The 21,312-nt window shown below is 37.5% G+C and overlaps 1 non-coding gene across 1 annotated transcript; it reads right to left on the bottom strand.

Annotated features, from left to right (window-relative positions):
- Positions 1-14,684: 14,684 nt before the first annotated feature.
- TRNAL-CAA (transfer RNA leucine (anticodon CAA)) lies at positions 14,685-14,765 on the bottom strand. Its single transcript has one exon. It is a non-coding gene; the product is annotated as a tRNA-Leu (tRNA).
- Positions 14,766-21,312: the final 6,547 nt, after the last annotated feature.

Genomic DNA, 21,312 nt, shown 5'->3' with positions numbered 1-21,312 from the left:
GAATATTTTCTTCTATTTTTTTGGCTTACAAAATAAAAGAGGAGGAAAAACACCTTCTATTCATTTTCTCTCATTAGGAACAAACCCTATCAAAAGTTTTATAGGTTTTTTTTTTTTTATGAGTGATATTGCCCCTTACTTGTCTGCTCTTCCTTCTTTAGGAATTTTCAGTATAACGTACAAAATAATCTTCAAATTACGAAGGAATTGACGAATAGGACAAGATCGGAAACCCAATTAGTTCTTCGAATAATGAAATAGGAGAATGGGATCAGAGAAAATAGGAATCTTCTCCAAGATTGCTTAGTTATTCTCCTCATCTCTCCTCCCTATGATCTATCTCTATTTTCTAGATCGTTTGGACAAGGAAAGGAGGGAATGGCATGTATATAGTACACGATATAGCATATCAGGGATCGTTCAACAAGTTGATATCTTCTAGTGATTATGGAGTCACTCCCTATTTCAATTTTATCCAATTTAGATATATCTAAATGAACATTTTATCAAGAATATATAAGGGAGAAGAAGGATAAAAGGCTTCGAAGGGGTATTCATTTTTTAATCAATAAGTACACTTCATGTTCAAGAATCTATGGACCTAAAGATTCATCTCAGCTAATTGAACTTTCTCAAATTGTTTCTTCTTAAGGACCAAAAATATCTATGCCAGAATGACAGATGCTAAGAATAATAAAAGACCTTTAACACGTAATGGATCTTGAAGTACTATCTCTACATCTCCTTGACAAAATCCACCCAAATTAGGGTTATTCATTAATGGCTGATCGACCTTGATCAATTTGCCTTCTGAAATAAGAAGCTCTGGTCCTGGAGATACAATGTCAACCACTTGCCCACCGCCTGATGTATTATCGATAGTTATCTCATATCCACCCTTTTCTTTGTGTAAAACTTTGCTCACTTTTCCTGTTGCTGAAGCACTATAGACCATATTGTTGCTCTTACTCCCATCGGGATAAATTTGTCCTCTTCCTCTATTACCACCCACATATGGGATATTTCAGGAAGTGAGCTTCTTTATCAGTAGAAGGATCTGGTGAAAGGATGGGGAACACAAGTTCACTATATTTTTGACTAGGAACAGGACCTATTACAATAATGTTTTTTTTATTGGGACGATAGTTCTGAAAATAAAGATTACCCGTCTTTTGTCTAATCTCAAGGGAAATACGATCTGGAGGGGCTAATTCAAAGCCCTCGAGTAAAATTAGAACAGCTCCTACATTTAAAGCCCCTTTCTTGCCATTAGCAAGAACTTGTTTCATCTGCATATCATAAGGGATCTTAACAACTGCTTCAAATACGGTATTGGGAAGCACAGACTGTGGAACCTCAATATCCACAGGTTTTTTTGCAAAGTGACAATTGGCACATACAATACGTCCAGTGGCTTCTCGGGGATTTTCATAACCCTGCTGTGCAAAAATGGGATATGCATTCAAAATGGATGTCCGAGTTATGATATGTATCATGACCAGGACGGAAATTAACCGAGTCGTCTTTTTCGCCCATTCATAAGTATTTATATTTTGCATGGTTCAATTATTGGTTCCAAATCCTTTTTGGGGTGAGAGTAGGTAGCTATCATAGTTACCTGTCAAAAATTCTGCTACTATATTGATTCAACCAAACCTAAAAATAAGAAATCGGAATTCTCACACCAGGAGAAGAATGAAGGGGTGGAATAGCTAATTCCTGAACACGGAAAACACTTTATTATTCAGTTTCAATTGTTTTGGTCGAAGAAAACAACCTACCTATTCTTTATTCATTCATTGAATGATAAATTACTACAAGTGAAGGAGATATACGATTGAAACGATGGAAGATCCAATATTTAAGAATCGTATCTAAGATGACTGGGTAGAGCCCCATTACCTTTTCTTAAAGGTAAAAATTATGAAGACAACAATGGCCGCTCTGTGACTATGGCTAGAGATGAACACTCCGTGGCTATGGCTAGAAATAATTGCTCTGTGGCTATAGATCCACAAAAAATTCAAGAACTTATAAAAGAAGAAAAGTTCTTCCAGCAACCATGGCCCATTATGTTCTTTGATCATAATAGGTCTTATCAACCGATACGATATATTGGAAATAGCCCATTTACTCGCCTAGGTCCTGTGAGGACTGAAGTCTCTCAATATTTTTTTGCCGCATACTCAAGTGATGGAAAAAAAGGAATCTCTTTTACGTTTTTACCTAGTATATTGGTCCTTGGGGAAAAGCTCGGTGAATATAGAGATTTTTTATATTTCTTGCTCATCTGAGGATCCTTATTATAGATGGAATCATACCATGAAAAGAAAAAGAGATTCTTTAGGGAATGAATTTTTGGATTGAGTGGCACAAATAACATGAAGAAATGTAACCAACGTTTATTGGAAAAAACAACCCCAAAAATCTGGGACCAGAAGCGGTTAGCAGTGACCATGGAATAAGTCTCTTCGGCTTGAGTCGGGTTAAAAGCACGGAACGTATTTGCACCATCACCATCTTCAAATAAAGTATTTTCCACGGTAGCACCATGAATAGCTCATAGAAGAGCAGCACCCAATACTCTGCCAACTCCCATCATATGAAATGGATTCAAGATCCAATTATGAAAACCTTGAAAGAAGAGGATAAAACAGAAAATAGCTGCTACACCAAAACTAGGTGCGAAAAACCAACCAAACTGTCCCAATGGATAGATCAAAAATACAGAAACAAAGACAGCAATTGGAGCAGAGAATACAATTGCATTATAAGATCGCAATTGTACAGATCGAGCAAGTTCAAATTGACGTAACATGAAACCTATTAGACCGAAAGCACCGTGAAGAGCAACGAAGGTCCATAGACCACCTAATTGACACCAACGAGTCAAATCTCCTTGTGCTTCGGGACCCCATAATAGCAGCAAAGAATGTGCTAAAATATTATTAGGAGTAGAAACTACGGCAGTTAGGAAATTACAACCTTCCAGATAGGAACTGGCCAATCCGTGAGTATACCATGAAGTCACAAAGGTTGTACCTGTGAACCATCCACCTAAGGCAAAATAAGCACAAGGAAAGAGCAATAGACCGGACCAACCCACAAAAACGAAATGGTCTCTGCGTCGCTAGTCATCCATAGTATCAAATAAAGTTTTTTCTTCTTTAGAAGACTTTCCAAGGGCTATAGTCATAGCGATCCTCCTATTTCACTATTTCGACCATTTCCGAGCACCCTATATGATCAAAAGGTATACGATGAATTGGGGACAATTTTTCATCCATCATCCTTTCAAAAAAAAGGTTCCGAAGATTCGTTGTTGGAACAATTATTTGAAACGGGACCGAACCGATTCAATATAGGTAAATGCATGATCGCTCGATCCCGAGTTTTTAGAGTTCCTATCTGATCCTCGAATCCTCGAATAGTATCGTACCAACACATGACTTTATATGTATGATAGAAGCAAATCAAATTTCTTAGTAAAAAGAGCTTGGTAACAATATTTAAGATCAGTTAACTACTTCTGTCCATTAGATCTCCAGATAGAGTGGATCTGATTGGTCCATTTGTATAGAAATATGATAATAGGATCAAACAGGTTCACTAATCGGAGTTGTTTGAGTAAAGAATGTACCGATGTAGAACGATTAAATTTTTGTTCCCATTAAGGGGAGGATTTTTTCGAATGTGTTTACTTTGTATATAGTTCGTTTCATATATTAATCCATTTATATTGATTATAAGCCTTATAGATTATATGGATTAATATCACATCTATAGATGTGATATATAATGACTTATAGGCTCTTACGCAGTGTATTCTCTCTCCGTGATAAGAATTCATATGCCCAATAAAATGGAATCTTTATTTTGAATATTATGAAGAATAAATCTTTTTATGATGAAATATTTGCATAAGGGATACCCTATTCGTTGATATTATCACTTTGATACCATCAATAAATGTTTTTGTTCTTAGTTGTTCGGAAGAAATCGTTCCATAATTTTACCATTGGTGAACACTCAATAAATGAAATTGTCATATTATCAACTATTTCCCAACCTTAGTAAGAGGAGATTACCATGGATCCCTTAATTTTTGCTACTTCTGTTATTGCTGCTGGATTATCTGTAGGGCTTGCTTCCATTGGACCTGGCATTGGCCAGGGCACTGCTGTGGGCCAAGCTGTAGAAGGTATTGCGAGACAACCAGAAGCAGAAGGTAAAATACGAGGTACCTTACTGCTAATTTTAGCTTTTATGGAAGCTTTAATTATTTATGGACTAGTTGTGGCCCTAGCGCTAAAAAAAAAAAGATCCCTACACCTCATCATTACATTAGTATTTCTCCAATAATTTACTTGTTAAACTGCAGGAGAGGTTGATCTGAATAATTAGCAAATGAATTATTCTTCCTATAACTATACTTCGGTCGGAAAGATTCATGGTGCATGCGGCAGGGAAGGGAGTGGATAGGGAAAGCAAATTATTTTTATCCTTATAAAAGACCTGGGACTAAGTTAAGTATCCCAAATATTATTATCTAGAACTAGATAGGATCAAATAAGAAAATAAAAAATTTTGTAGAACATATCCTTATCTATGAGGGGAGAGTGTATGAAAAATGTAATTGATCCTTTCATTTCCTTGAGTTATTGGCCTTCCGCTAGGGGTTTCAGATCAAATACCAATATTTTAGAAACAAATATAATAAATTCAAGTGTGGTGCTTAGTGTACTGATCTATTTTGGAAAGGGAGTGTGTGCGAGTTGTATATTCGAATAATATGGCTGGGCCCAACCAGCTGCACTTTGGAGATAGAAAAGTGCATAATATCAACGAATTACTTCCGAATGGGGAATAACGAAGAACTATAACATTTCGTAATTGATTGGGAAATGAAATCTTAGTTTATAACAACCAATGAGGGAGGACCACTAGAATGGTTAAAGCTGAACTGTTTGAAGTCTAAGCACAACTAATTGGGTATTATTTCCACCGTTGTGTCAAGATGAGATGGATTCAAAGGCATAGTTGGAGATTGATCCGATATATAACATTCATATCAATGGAATAATTTGATCTATTTACTGAAAAATAGTCCCAATCTCCCATCCAATTTTAGTTCCAATGCTAAACTGATGACCTAAACAGAAGGGAATTTATTCGATAGAACAAAAAGGAGGAGGCACAAATTAATTGATTGAATGGAATGATTCAATTTTCATGAGGCAAGAAGAGGAGAGAAAAGGGGAAACAAAAACAACATAAAACTTTCTTGATAATTGCAAATCCCTTTTACTGGAAGAGCCCTTCGTAGATCTAGGTCTTTTATAAATTTATTCTAATCTTCCATAAACGGAACGAAAATGGCAAGCTTGGTGTGAAGGGAACGTATATGTTCCTGGGGAATAAAAAAGAACTGAGTGGGAGAGCCGAATGAATCGAATGATTAGTGTTCGGTTTGGGAAGAGATTATGAATTCGTGAAATTTTTTAATAGATAATCTACTTTCATTAAGTAATCTATTATATAACTGTAAACAGAAAATATTGGAGACTATTCAAAATTCAGAAGAACTATGTAAAGGAGCTATCGATAAGCTCGAGAAAGCTCAGGCTTGCTTAAGGAACGTGGAAATGATAGCGGACGAAATCCAGGTAAATGGAAACTCCCAAATAGAACGAGAAAAAGAGGATCTCCTCAATACTGCTTCTGAGAATTTGGAACAATTAGAGGATCCCAAGAATGAGACGATTTACTCCAAATAGCAAAGAGCATTTGACCAGATCCAACAACAAGTTTCTCGCCAAGCTTTACGAAGAGATATAGGAACTTTGAATAGTCGTTTGAATATTGAGTTACATTTACGTACGATTGATCACAATATTGGCCTGATTAGAACCATGATGAACACAAATGATTAGTTGTTATAGGTCCTATTTCTTAATAGATAATTAAAAAGGTTAAGGACCTATTTCTGAACAGATAATGAATAAGTGCTAATGGGAAGTATTAGACTCAACGAAATTAGTAGTATTATACGGAAACAAATCGAACAATATAACAACGAAGTAAGAGTTGGTAATCTTGGCACCGTACTTCAAGTAGGAGATGGCATTGCTCGTATTCATGGTCTTGATGAAGTAATGGCAGGGGAATTAGTGGAATTTGGAGATGGTACAATAGGCATTGCCCTAAATTTGGGATCAGATAATGTTGGAGCTGTATTAATGGGCGATGGCTTGATGATACAAGAAGGTAGTTCCGTGAAAGCAACAGGAAAAATTGCTCAAATACCAATAAGTGATGCGTATTTGGGTCCTGTTGTAAATGATCTAGGACAACCCATTGATGGTAAGGGTAAAATTTCAGCTTCCGAATTTCGACTGATTGAATCTCCCGCTCCAGGTATTATATCAAGACGTTCCATATATGAACCCCTTCAAACGGGGCTTATTGCTATTGATTCTATGATTCCTATAGGACATGGTCAGCGAGAATTAATTATTGGGGACAGACAGACCGGAAAGACAGCAGTAGCTACAGATACTATTCTTAATCAAAAGAGTCAAAATGTAATCTGTGTCTATGTAGCAATTGGTCAAAGAGCTTCTTCTATGGCTCAGGTAGTTAATACATTCCGATAATGTGGAGCAATCGTATATACCATTGTGGTAGCAGAAACTGCGGATTCTCCCACTACATTACAATATCTCGCCCCTTATACAGGAGAAACTTTGGCTGAATACTTCATGTATAAAAAACAACACACATCAATCATTTATGATGATCTCTCCAAACAGGCACAAGCTTATCGACAAATGTCTCTTCTATTAAGAAGACCACCTGGCCGAGAAGCTTATCCGGAAGATGTTTTCTATTTGCATTCCCATCTCTTGGAAAGAGCAGCTAAATTAAGTTCCAATTAGGTGAGGGGAGTGTTACTGCTCTACCAATAGTTGGGACTTAAGCTGGGGATGTTTCAGCTTATATTCCCACTAATGCAATTTCCATTATCGATGGACAAATATTTTCATCGGCCAATCTATTCAATGCCGGGATCCGACCTACTATTAATGTGGGTATTTTCGTCTCTAGAGTAGGATTTGCGGCTCAGATAAAAGCTATGAAAAAGGTAGCTGGAAAGTTGAAATTAGAGTTAGCTCAATTTGCAGAGTTGGAAGCTTTTTCACAATTTGCATCCGATCTTGATAAAGCTACTCAAGATCAATTGGCGAGGGGTCAACGATTACGTGAGTTGCTCAAACAATCTCAGTAGGCTCCTTTGACTATAGAAGAACAAATAGCTACTATTTATACCAGAACAAACGGATACCTGAATATATTCGAAATAGCACAGGTGAGAAAATTTCTCCTTGGGTTACGCTTTTATTTGATAAAAAATAAACCTCAGTTCGGAGAAATTATACATTCTACTGGTACATTTACAGAAGAATCGAAAGCCCTTCAGGGAGAGGCTCTTAAGGAACATACTGAACTTTTTTTACTTCAAGAAAAAAAATGAATATTTGATCATTTGGTGGAATTATTCAAAACAGTAAAAAGAACTAAAGAATTTGTTCCATTCCAATCCAATACATTGTACAACAATTTATAACAATTGAAGAGTATTACGTCCAATAGTATTTGAACCTATACCAAAGGTTTAGAAGACCTCTCTGTCCTATCCATTAGATGATGGATGCTCTTTTTTTTCTCTTCCCTTTTTTTTTATTTGAATTCCCTTTGGCATACATTGTCCCAATATACCTTTTTATTCACACTGAGGTTATAGGATAGGAAAAGAATGGAATCTATTTCACATTAATTGATTTCGAGTGAATCATGAAATTATGTTATATACTTAATCACTATATATCTACCTATTCTATATCTATCTAGATAGATATAGAATAGGTAGATATCTATTAGCGGGTAGCAGGAATCAAACCCACGTCGTTAGCTTGGAAGGCTAGGGGTTATAGTCGACATTGATTATTCAATGTCTCTAATTCAGAACCGAACATGAGAATTTCATGTCATTCGGCTCCTTCATGGGAGATAGAGAGCGGTATGAGGGAAGAAGCGAAGTATTTATATCAAATCTTTTTGAAAGGAATTGAAAATTCATGTCTTTCTCCTCTCTTTTTTTTTCTAATAAAACCCTAATTCATTATTGTACGCATGGCATCTACGTCAGTTTATTCTCTTTTTTTAGTGAAGGGCCCGAAATCGTAGAATACTTACTCACTTTCTAGATGATCCTGATAGAAAGATAAATTTGAAAAGTTTAAAATAATCAAAAATCTTTCTAGTTACTTCGTTCCCTATTTCTACTGATTCTGATCCCTAGGAGAACAAATTCCACCGAGCTCGAACGAAATGCCGATAACCCAAGTAAACCAAAGTCATAGTTCTATAGCTATTCAGCTTCAACCTGGGGTCCTTCCATCCATAAGTTGAAGGTTTAGTCACGATGAAAAAATATCTTCCCCATAGATCTGTAATTTATCTAACCTTTCAAACATTTTGTGTCACTATCTTGGAACCAAAAATGTGTTTATCTTTCTTTCATCATTTCAGACCCAGATTACGAGAAGGTATGCTATTCCTGGGTATTCATAGGGAAGGTTTTGAACCTATCTGGAAATAGAGCTTTAGATGGATCAAAGATCCATGTAAAAGATCCTTCAACTATTCGAGTTGATAATGTAACGAATCAAACTTTTACCACCAAACTATACCCGCCACGATCTTATTGTAACATATGGATCGATATTTTGTCCAACCAATAAGAAGATGAGGAGTTATCAATCAACCTCTATTGAAATTTTATATCAATCATTACCTCCTTTTCATCATTACAATGAGCCATCTCCGGAGATGGCTTATTGTAATTATAGATTACCTTTGCGAATTACTGATAAAATAATAACTAAAGGGCCCGATACAACCATCAGAGTTAGAACAGTGAGTTACGCAATAAATTCTAGATCCATTTGGTTTTCTTTCACCCTCCATCGACTGAATGTATGAATAAAATGTTGTCAGGATCAATCACTTTTCTTCTATTTTGTCTTCTTCAGACTCCTACCCATTGGTGTAGTTTCGATCAGGAACCTATAGTCTTGAGCAACTGATATCTTTACAATAATACATAAAATAGATAGAGAACCCTAAATAGATAGAGAACCCTTCAATATCTAGATAACAAAATTTGATAATGGGGAGCAATAAATGGACTAATCCATGTAATGCATTTAATCAAACTAATTGGGGAGGGAATGAAGATATGGTAATAGAGGTTCAATTTTTGATATATTTTTTTCTTGCTTTTACAGCAGGTATTCTAGCTCTCACATTAGGTCAAGCACTGTATGACTGATTTTTTCTGCTTTTCTTGGCCTGGCAGAAACAATCAGTCATACAGAACTATTTTTAACAAAATGAACAATACGATTGACTGGATTTTTCTTTATCCAACTGAATAATGGAAATATTCATTATATTGCCGATACAATCTGTACATACTATGGTATACACCTTTACTCCACCATTCATTTTGTTACACATGAACTCTTCCATCTTGGAGAGATGGCTGAGCGAACCAAAGCGACGGATTGCTAATCCGTAGTACAGATCATCCATACCAAGGGTTCGAATCCCTCTCTCTCCGTTCGTCCACTATTGATCCTGAAAATGAATAACCCTGAATCTTTCTACGAAACGGAAAAGACCCATTAACCTAGAGACTTTTTTCACTATTCTTTACGTCCTGGATCGTTTGATAGAAATCCAAAGATAAAAAGAGAAATGAAAAATACCACTACTACATAAACGAACAGCTTAAGAGTAAGCATTACGTAATCTTTGGAATCCTGATTATAAGTACAACAGAATAGATCATCAATCTTTGTGCCATATATGGATACTTGAATACCAAACAATAGTATTATTGTTACAAATCACGAAATTATTTCTCTGAATCATGTGTGAAAATAAATTTGAAAGAAGGATATAATTTTTCTCTTTGTTTTCAAAATGGTCTTTTTTCCCTTTTATTGTTTTGGATCAACTAGATATTTATTGAATATTTATGAAAATAAGTCATTGGTGATCGTATCAATACGTGACCCAATAGCCCGATCCGAAGTGAGCGGTGGGATCAGAAGGCATTGATGAAGGTGAGTGGAAAAGTTTTTATCCAGGAGCAGATAAGGTATCTGAATTTGGTATCGTCGGGTGGAGCAAGGATATAACTTCTGTCACAAAAAAAATGGAGAGAGTTATACAAAAATTGGATCAATGACCCCAAAAACTTGAAAAAGAAAAAAGGGGATACTTTTTATCAAAAACTTACATCAGCTTGCCAAACAAAGGCTAAGATAAAAGAGAGAACAAGAATAATTCGCATTACATCAACAATTGGATCAGAAATCGCATAAGCCTCAGGTAATTTTCCAAAAAATGGATCATTTGAATGAATAAAGGCATCATCTAGAAAAATATTGAACATAACTAGCATTTTTATTCTCCAATAAAAATTTGGGGGGGTAAAGCCAAAAAAGTCTTTGATTGATCGAATCGATCGAAGCTCTTCGGCAAGTTTGACCGGACTTGGGGTTGGAAGGGATGATTCTTTCATACATACAACATTTTACCCAATCTAATAGAAAATGATCAATGAATGGATATTCTTGTCCCTTTTTATGTTTCTCCTATTATGTCCAATTCCATCAATAACCTATTTTGTTGAAATATCCACAAAATTTTTTTCCCCAATTGAGATCTGATCTAATGAATCTTGGATACTAATGGGTTGACAAAAAAATTGATATAAGTATTCATTAGCATATGAATAGGGAAATAGGATGGGAATGGGGCGTGGGCAAGCGGTAAGGCAGTAGGTTTTGATCCTGTTATTCAGAGGTTCGAATCCTTCCATCCCAGACTTATTTCATTGGTTCCTGTTTTCCCTTCCTTCGCTCTTCCCTTTTTTCTTTCGTAAAAGATCCAACTTTGCTTTCCTTTTTATCATAATTTAACCATACTTATCAGAATAGCACTATCAACCCGAATATGGATAGGGTGTTCCAAAAGTGCCTTTCTGAACCCCTGGAGATGAAGATGCAACTTGGGTCGACTTATACAATCGACTTTATCGAGAGAGAATACTTTTTTTGGCTGAGGATATCAATCACGAGATTGAAAATCAACTCATGGGTCTCATGGTATATTTGAGTGCAGAAGATGCAAATAAAGATATTTTCTCATTTATCAACTGTCCCAGTGGATCAGTGATACCAGGGGTAGGTATTTTCGATATGATGCAAGCAATAGTCCCAGATGTACATACAATATGCATGGGGGTAGCTGCTTCAATGGGATCTTTCATCCTAATCAGGGGAGAAATGCCTAAACGTATAGCATTACCTCACGCTAGGGTTATGATCCACCAACCTGCTAATTCCTATTATGACGGATCGGCTGCAGATTTTCATAACAAATCGAAACACGTAACGATGCTTCGTGATTACATAACCAAATGTTATATAGAAAGAACGGGCCAACCCGGAGAGGTAATTCAGTGGGACCTGAACAGAGATGTTTTTATGTCAGCAACAGAAGCCCGAGCTTATGGCATTGCTGATGTCGTAGCGGAAGGTTGATCTCATAACGGAAGATCCTCTTTTTAATTTAGTTTTATAATGAACTGTAAACTGTGATCTCTTTGTTCCTTTTCAAAAAAGGGGGGGGGGAAGTGATTCATTTCATAATCACCTGATATGGTATGGTTAGGATCAACGAGGACCAGTTTATTTCGCATACAATATAGCTAGAATGCCCATTATTCAACAAATTATTAGAAATGCAAGACAACAAATAGAGAATAGAAAAAAATCTCCTGCTCTTCGAGGATGTCCTCAGCGTAGAGCAGTATCCAACTAAATAAACTGCCTTGTCTCTCCATCGAACTAAATTAGCTAAAGGGGTGCGTTCATGGGCCCATACAAGAGTTTCGATGAGTTCCTACCAATATCCACGCCAGGAAATAAGGAACATAAATCCAGTAGCCCAAACAAGATGCTCGAATAAGAACATCCACGCCCAAATAGATAAATTGTTCATACCAAAAGGATTGTATCCATTAATAAGTTGTGAAGAATTTAACCATAGATAATCTCTTGACCATCCCATTAAATAAGTGGAAGACTCATTAAATTGTGCTACATTACCCTGCCATAATGTTATATGCTTCCAATGCCAATAGAAAGTAACCCATCCAATAGTATTCAACATCCAGAAAACTGCTAAATAAAAAGCATCCCAGGCCGAGATATCGCAAGTACCACCCTGTCCCGGACCATCGCAAGGAAAACTATAACCAAAACCTTTTTTATCTGGTATTAACCTGGAACCGCGCTCATCCAAAGCACCTTTAACTAGGATCAATGTAGTTGTATGCAAACCTAGAGCAATAGCATGATGAACCAAAAAGTCTCCAAGACCAATTGTTGAGAACAATGAATTATTATTATCATTAATAGCATTTAACCAACCGAGTAACCATATGCTCTTACCTGCAACGAATGCTGGACCACTTGTTGAAGATAGGAGTATATCGAAACCATATAACATCTTACCATGAGCAGATTGTATCCACTGAGAAAATATGGGCTTGATCAAGATTTGTTTTTCTGGAGTACTGAAAGAAAGAATAACATCATTATGGACATAAAGTCCCAAGGTATGGAAACCTAGTAATAAACTAACCCAACTAAGATGAGATATTATAGCTTCTTTCTGCTCCAACATTCTCGCTAATACATTATCCTTATTTTGTTCTGGATTATAATCCCTAATGAGGAATATAGCTCCATGAGAAAAGGCTCCTATCATAATGAACCCGGCAATGTATTGGTGATGAGTATATAATGCAGCTTGGGTGGTGAAGTCTTGTGCTATGAATGCATAAGCGGGTAAAGAATACATCTGTTGAGCTACCAAGGAAGTTATAACCCCCAAAGAAGCTAAAGCAAGACCCAATTGAAAATGAAGATAATTATTGATTATGTTATAAAGACCCTTATGTCCGTATCCTAATAGGCCTCCTGGAGGAACATGTGCCTCCAAAATATCTTCCATACTGTGACCAATCCCAAAGTTGGTTCTATACATATGACCAGCAATTGAAAAAACAAATGCAATAGCTAAATGATGATGAGCCATATCATCCAGCCATAAACTTTGAGTTTGTGGATGGAATCCTCCGAGAAGAGTTAGAATAGCAGTTCCCGCCCCTTGGGAGGTATCGAATAAGTGACTACTAGAATCAGGATTTTGAGCATATAGATTCCACTGACCTGTGAAAAGTGGTTCTAAAGCTTCGGGATGCGGTAATACATCCAAAAAATTATCCCATCTGACGTGCACTCCCCTTGATTCAAGAATAGCAACATGAACTAAATGCCCTGTCCAAGCTATAGAACTGACTCCGAAGAGTCCTAACAAATGATGATTGAGATGGGATACGACATTTTTGAACCATGAAACACTTGGTCTCCATTTAGGTTGTAGATGTAACCTACCCGCTATTAAAAAGATGACAGAAATAAATAGCAAGAAAAGAGCTCCAGCATAAAGATCTTCGTTAGTGCGTAAGCCAATTGTATACCACCACTGATAAACACTGGAATAAGACTCCTATAATGGGTCCTAGAATAAGACTCCTATAATCGGATCCTGGTGTGTTTAATACCTAACTGTAAAACGTTTGATTGGTCAAATACGTCAACGAAATCATTCAATTGTTTTATTCGTGAATTGCAATCCAAATACATTAGCTGATCGCAAGAAGAGTTTCTATTCTGAATCAGTACTAGAAGAACTTACATTGGTCCTGGAAGTTCCGTTCTCTATATGGTCAAAATATTTTGTGGAAGGGATGAATAAATGTAAGAGTTTCTGGTCGATCCATTCAATATTTCCCTTCTTAGAGCATAAATTCCTGCATTCAAATTCTATATCAGATGCATGAATATCCTATTCTATTCATCCAGAAATTTTGGTTCGAACATTTCATTGTTGGATCCGAGATGCTCCCTTCTTGCACCCATTACGATATATTCTCTATGACTATAGAAATAGTCCAGAGAATTTACAAAGATCAATTATTGTCGTCCCCAGAGTAAATACGAGATTCTTCCTATTCCTGTTGAATCATTATGACTATGAATGCGAATCCATTTTATTTTCCTGTCTTAAACGATCCTCTCATTCACGATCGTTGTCTCATGGATCTTTGCCTCAGCGAACTCATTTTCATCGAAAGATAAAACATATTATCATTTTTTCTCATCGAAATTCATTGAAAAGTATCTGGTCGTTGAAGGATCCTAAAATTCACTATGTTAGATATGGCGAAAGACCTATTATAGCTATAAAGGGTGCTCATCTCCTAGTTAAAAAATGTAGATATTATCTTCTAATTTTTTGGCAATTTTATTTCCATCTTCGGTCCAAACTGTATAGGGTCTGTTCTCATCAATTATCCAAGAATTTTTCTTCTTCTCTAGGTTATTTTTTGAGGGTTCGGATGAAACCTATTTTGGTCAGAACCAAAATGATAGATGAGTTATTCATCGCCGATCATTCAATAAGCATGAGCAATATTATGCCTTGAAGAGGACTCGAACCTCCACGCTCTTAAGCACGAGATTTTGAGTCTCGCGTGTCTACCATTTCACCACCAAGGCTCCCCAAAAGGAAATTCTATTCCATTCATATATATATATGAAAAATATCCTGATCTATGAATGAACATATGTAAGAGATAGCGTATTCGAGTATTGATATACAATTGTTCATATAGGTTCATCATTAAAAAAAAATATCTGGAGGAGATTTCCTATAAATAAACAAGACGACTGAATGAACATCCTTTCTTTTTCAATTCAATAGAAACCTAAAGAATTGAATATGGTACAAAATAAAAAATATTTTTAAAAACTTTAACTTTTTTCGGTAAAAGTGATGTCTTGGTCCGAGTGGAGGTAGGGGTAGCAGTCCTTTTCTTTCTCTTTTCCACATGTCCATAGAAACATTTATAAAAAAGAAAGATAGATATCTATTCAATCTATTTTATTAGAGAGGTAATAATTTGTAAAATTAATCGCACTTCTTCCCTTCATAAGGGGTCCATTGATGAAAAGCGATTGTCCATAGTCATTATGGAGAAATTCTTGACAAGGGAGATACATTGATAACATTAATATATGAAAGGTTCAAATCCAGTGATATAATTCAAGGTCTTCCTAAAGTTGAACAATTGTCAGAAGCCCGTTTGAATAATTTAATATCGATGAATCTGAAAGAAAGTTTTGAAAATTGGACTGGAGATATGACAAGATTTCTTGGAAGTCTTTGGGGGTTATTCATAAGAGCTAGGATAACTATTGAGAAAAGTCAGATTCATTTGGTCAATCAGATTCAAAAAGTTTACCGATCCCAAGGGGTACGAATTTATGATAAGCATATAGAGGTTATTGTATGCCAAAGGACATCGAAAGTCTTAATTTCAGAAGATGGAACGATTAATGTTTTTTCACCGGGGGAGCTCATTGGATTATCACGAGCACAGAGAATGGATCGTGCTCTGGAAGAGGCAATCCACTATCAAACCATGTTATTAGGAATAACAAGATCATCTTTGAATACTCAAAGTTTTATATCCGAAGCGAGTTTCCAAGAAACTGCTCGGGTCTTAGCAAAAGCTGCTCTACAAGGTCGTATCGATTGGTTGAAAGGCTTGAAGGAAAATGTTATTCTCGGGGGGATGATACCTGCCGGTACTGGGCAACGTATTCACCATTCAGGGAAACGAAACGGAGTAGATCCAAGAATAGGGAATAGGAATCTATTTAACGACAAAGTGAAGGACATTTTATTTCATCATGACAAAGTAGATTTTTTTTTCCTTTCAAGACAATTCTCACAAATATCACAATATATTAAAACAACAATTAAAATAGACTTGAGAAATAGATTTCTTGTTATGTTCATGGATATCTCTTCTATAATAGGAAGAATATCAAATATTCTATGAGTGAGAACATTTCTATCACATACTAGACAGACAGGCAATCTTTGAGATGTAATTGATTCCGTTGGAATAATTAGATATTACGATACATTTTATTTCGCTATTTTGGGGAGGAAAGCAAATGAGAATGAGCAAAAGATATTGGAACATTGATTTGGAAGAGATGATGGAAGCAAGAGTTCATTTAGGGCATAAAACTAGGAAATGGAACCCTAAGATGGCACCTTACTTTTTTACAGAGCGTAAAGATACTCATATTATAAATCTGGCTAAAACTGCTCGTTCTTTATCAGAAGCTTGTGATTTGCCGTTTGATATACCAGGTAGAGGAAAACAATTCCTGATAGTCGGTACGAAATATCAAGCAACTGATTTAGTAGCATCAGTTGCTACCTAATTGACACCAACGAGTCAAATCTCCTTGTGCTTCGGGACCCCATAATAGCAGCAAAGAATGTGCTAAACTATTAGCAAGAGTAGAAACTGCGGCAGTTAGGAAATTGCAACCTTCCAGATAGGAACTGGCCAATCCGTGAGTATACCATGAAGTCACAAAGGTTGTACCCGTGAACCATCCACCTAAGGCAAAATAGGCACAAGGAAAGAGCAATAGATCGGACCAACCCACAAAAACGAAGCGATCTTTGTGTAGCCAGTCATCCATAGTATCAAATAAAGTTTTTTCTTCTTTAGAAGACTTTCCAAGGGCTATAGTCACTATTTCGACCATTTCCGAGCACCCTATATGATCAAAAGGTATACGATGAATTGGGGAAAATTTTTCATCCATCATCCTTTCTGTTAGCCTCCTGTTGCAACAGGTGTTCATTTTTCATGATTGACATTTTACATGCCAAATATGTCATACTTTGCATGCTGCAATGTTCCATATCTCCAGAAGAGACCAAAGAAGAAGCCATGAAGTGTGCTAGTGCAAATGCCACTGCTGCATTCCAATTTTGATGACTTAACCATTTTTAAAAGAATGTTCTATAAAAGGGAGGGCCAAACAGCTTAACCTTGGTCTCCCTAGGTTTCAATTTCCTGTTTTAGAATATAGAGAATGATATTTGTCCAAACAGCTTAATCTTGGCAGATTTGTAGATAGGTAGAGAATCGAAGGAGCCCAACTGCTTAATCTAGGCCCTTGGCAGAAATAAGTGTAGATTTAGATAGGAAGGCAATCAAAAGAAAAAATTGTAAAGATGGGTCTGCAAATCTATGTGCACCCAAACCAAAGAGAAGAAAAAATGTTAGGAAAGTAGGCTAGGTAGGTAGTTTGTGAGGTTGCAGAATAATGATTCATGATCAATTTTGTGTTTCTAAGTGTTATATATTTTCAGATCACAGTCATGATGCAGTTTTTCATCTGGAGGAACTCAAACTGGACATAACTAACTCCCCTTTCTTCTTATTCCCCAAATCACCCACTAATTTTCCCAAAGAGGTCAAGATCTACTTGAGCCTCTTAGTCTCATCATGTTCCATAACATTGGCCTTGGTGAAGATCTGCCTCACTCAAGGATTTCCATTCTTCTTTTACAAAGTCCTATTCCCCCGAATTAGCCTAAGGTTCCTTACCTTAGCGCTTTCTCATCATCTTCATATTAACTACTGACTCTATTATGTAAATCCCCATCTGTTTTCCCCTTCCCCTACTAAATCTATGTTAATAACTCCCCTATGTACATATCCCACATTGTAGCACTATAGCTATGTATTTTTTCAGTCCTGGGACTATTATGAACCCATCTGTGTCATGAAACTGGGATTGGTCTAAACCTCTGGTTAGACCAAGAACCTTTACCCACCTCGCTGTCCTCAAAACCCTGTAACTTTACCCCTCCGCAATCATTTGCACAAAGATAATGTTTAAAGGTTTTAATAAAACATTAAGTTTGGTTCACCCCGCTTCTACAAACCCATAAAACCCACAAAACTAAAGTTTAACCCTCCCCACGGTGTTTATGAAGATCTGAATATTTGCGCAGATCCCCCGTATAAACCTACTGCCAGCTCCGTCTCCCGTCAACCCTCTGATCCGCCACTCCCAGATCCGACGGCTCTCGGCGATTTCGGAGCCATCCTGTCGCCCGACCTTTAGCGCCCGATGGCTTGGCGGTTTTTCCGTCGTACAGAAGGACGTGCGTCTGCCTGTGATTGCATCGGAGCCGCTCTGACAGTTACCGCCCTCGTACAGAAGGCGGTCCGATGAAAACCACAAATCGCCTTCTGTCCCTCCCCCTGACGACTGCACCAGGACACTACCACATCATCTGCACACGTCGACCTCCTGCCGAGTCACCCTTGCCACGTCGCTGCCACCGTGTCCCTGCCACGTCATCCACCGTACATGCTGACGTCACCCTGCTGACATCATCCTGCCACGTCATCCGCCGTACCATGGTCCCACCTGTTGACGTCATCATCAGTTTTTGGCGCAAGAGGCGAAAATCGTGCTTAGGAAGCCCAGATTCAAATTCTGAGGCAGTTTTTCATGCGTGATGGCTATGGGAAATGGGCCGAAGTGGAAAGCCCCTCATTGCGCAGCCCCCAGCAAGCCCAAAAGGCACCAAATGACCTGTTTTTCTTCGCGAGGCATGCAGAAAGGATCAAAAGACAGTTATAAAGGGAAAAGAGGGTCGAACAGCGGCCATTAAATTTTGATTTGACCCACAGCGAAGGAGAGAACCGGCCCGATTCATTTGTCAAAGAGTATCAGTTAAATTTTTAATGGAAATCTTCAGTTCCCAAAGCAGGTCAACATTGAATGGCCTCCAGCAAAGTCAAATCAGATGGTGTAAGCCCATCCCAGCTCTCAAATCACAGTTAAAGCACTTAAAGCTACCGAACTACAATGGAGCAGAAGTCCATGCGCAGTTATTGCAGAAGCATTGCACCAAGCCACCGAGGACAACGCATTAATTCAGTTTTGATACGGCTGCCCTCAGTACAGCCCATAGATATTTTCTTGCATTTATTCCTGATAGGTTTAGGTTAAAGTAATCTTTTATTTTCATACCTGTTTAGGTCAAAGCTGTAATAAACAATTTTGGAGACTTTTTTCTATATATACCACCCTCTGTATTGTTTTAAGGGTTGGTCGATTGGTAATTTTCACTAGAGACTCGCACTGTACACCTGATATGTTTCACTTGATCAAAGATTGCTGAAGAGATTGGAGGAATGAATGTCTGCTCTGTGTCTAATGATCTGAGGAAGTGAATGTGGAATTCTTGTGCTGCAACATGACTCAATAAGTGCTTCTTACCTCTGTTTTCATCGTTTCACCATCTAAATAGCATAAAGAAAGATTAGCTTAGAACTTGTTTAACTGCACTCTAGGCTCAATTTCTGTTGTTTCTTTATGTTTCTCCATCTGAACTAAACTAGACATGAATATGAATTCCCTGTGGCTCATATTTACCCTAATTCACATGTGCTTGACAGTTATATAGGGATTCTTTACTGCCCCTAGATAGAACTCATTCCCCCTTTCTCTGCTAAGCTGAATGAGAGATTCTTAATTGCCTCTCTTTCCTTGGCATTCTTTCCATCCTTTAGACCTGAAAAAATTGCTCCATGTGTAGCTACCTTGCTCCTTATTCCTCTTGTGACCAAGAAAACACACCAGCAGTCTTACTCCTTGACTCCATGCCCAATGGTTTGAAACTTTCACACTATACATGCCTCTTTACCTGAAAACATCAATCTTCCCACCAAAACACAAACAAACACCCTGAACTCAATAACTAGCCTAAAATCCCCCTCAACAAAGCTAAACCATAAAGAGAGAGCCCTCTCTGACTGCAGGTGGGCTAGAATCTGCAGTCCAAAGTTGGTCTGTGGTTACCTCGACCATATCCCTTTACTCCAACCTGAGGGACAACCTGAGTGTTAACATAATGGCGTCTCGACTAGGGAACTCCTCAGTTAAATTCACAAAACAGGTTGGAAGAATCCACTGAGAAACCAATTTTCTAATTGTTGTATATTCCTTAAAACTACAGATGAAGCCTGAATGTCAGCCAGGTAGCCTTTGAAACTGTCTTTGCTTTGCATTGACATAAGTAAACAAAAGCTGCTTCAGTCAATCTTCATGCTAGTTTTAAGCTATAGATAGCGGTTCCAAAATTTGATCAGTTCCTTGCTAATTCTAAAAACATTCCCAGAAAAATACCAAAACAGTTCGGAAGCTGGCTCCCAAGAAGAATCCACGATATACAAGGTCAAATCCCGACCTGAATCCCCCAGCTGCTTTTGAAAATCCGAACTTAATCCCAAAGATCCTTAGGAAGCTAGAGCAAAGAGAAGATTTTGCTGAGTTGAGTCCTGAAGCAGCTCTCCCAAGCTGTGTTCCAACTTCTGTGAAAGTTTTATTTCATTCGACCCCTACTTCCCCTTGTTCATCATCCACATCTCAAAGCACTCCATCCACACCTCCATTCACTGCACATACTACAACTACCACTACTGTTGTTCCAGTTACTTATGTTATCCTTGTTATCCCTATTGTCCCACTTATCCCTGCCAATATGGCTAATAGATATGCACCCCTGCAATTGCCTGCTAATCCTGGGGCTTTACCTCAGGAGTACCAATCTAAAATTACCTATTTTGACAGTATCGTGCCTTTCACAGCCCTTCAGCATACCAAAAAGATGCAAGACTATTTTGAAAACTACGAGATAGACGATGATAGCGTGAGAATGAGAATTTTTGTTCAAAGTTTAACCGGTGATGTAAGAACTTGGTTTAGATCACTTGCTGCAAATTCCATAACTACCCCGGATGAGCTTTACCAATCCTTTACCAACAGATGGGAGAAAAAGAAAGACCCCTTGCACATACTAGCTTAATATTATACAATTAAAAGAGGTCCTCAAGAGACTATTTTGGAGTACTGTGCAAGATTCAATAATGTCTATAATGCAATACCACAGAACTTAAGACCCCCACCTGACCTTGCCTTGTATAAATTCCCTAGTGGATTCGACCCGGATATGGCATACCAGTTAAAAGAAAGAGCTCCTCAGACCCTAGCAGACATGCAAAATGTTGCTGTCAGCGTAGAGGCCAACCTAATTGCCAAAAGAAACAGAGATAGAATGGAAAGAAGAACCACCTTTAAGGAAGAACCCTCAGCCTTAGAACAAAAGCTTGATGCTACTATCAGTGGCATGCAAAGGTTGGGAGACAGA

Source organism: Pinus tabuliformis, chromosome 1_2 (genome assembly GCF_031772625.1).
Source record: "Pinus tabuliformis cultivar Carrire ecotype Pingquan chromosome 1_2, CPIR1, whole genome shotgun sequence".
Classification (NCBI taxonomy): Eukaryota; Viridiplantae; Streptophyta; class Pinopsida; order Pinales; family Pinaceae; genus Pinus; species Pinus tabuliformis.
Note: the sequence above shows the minus strand (reverse complement) of the source record. Positions and strands in the feature narration are given on the sequence as shown.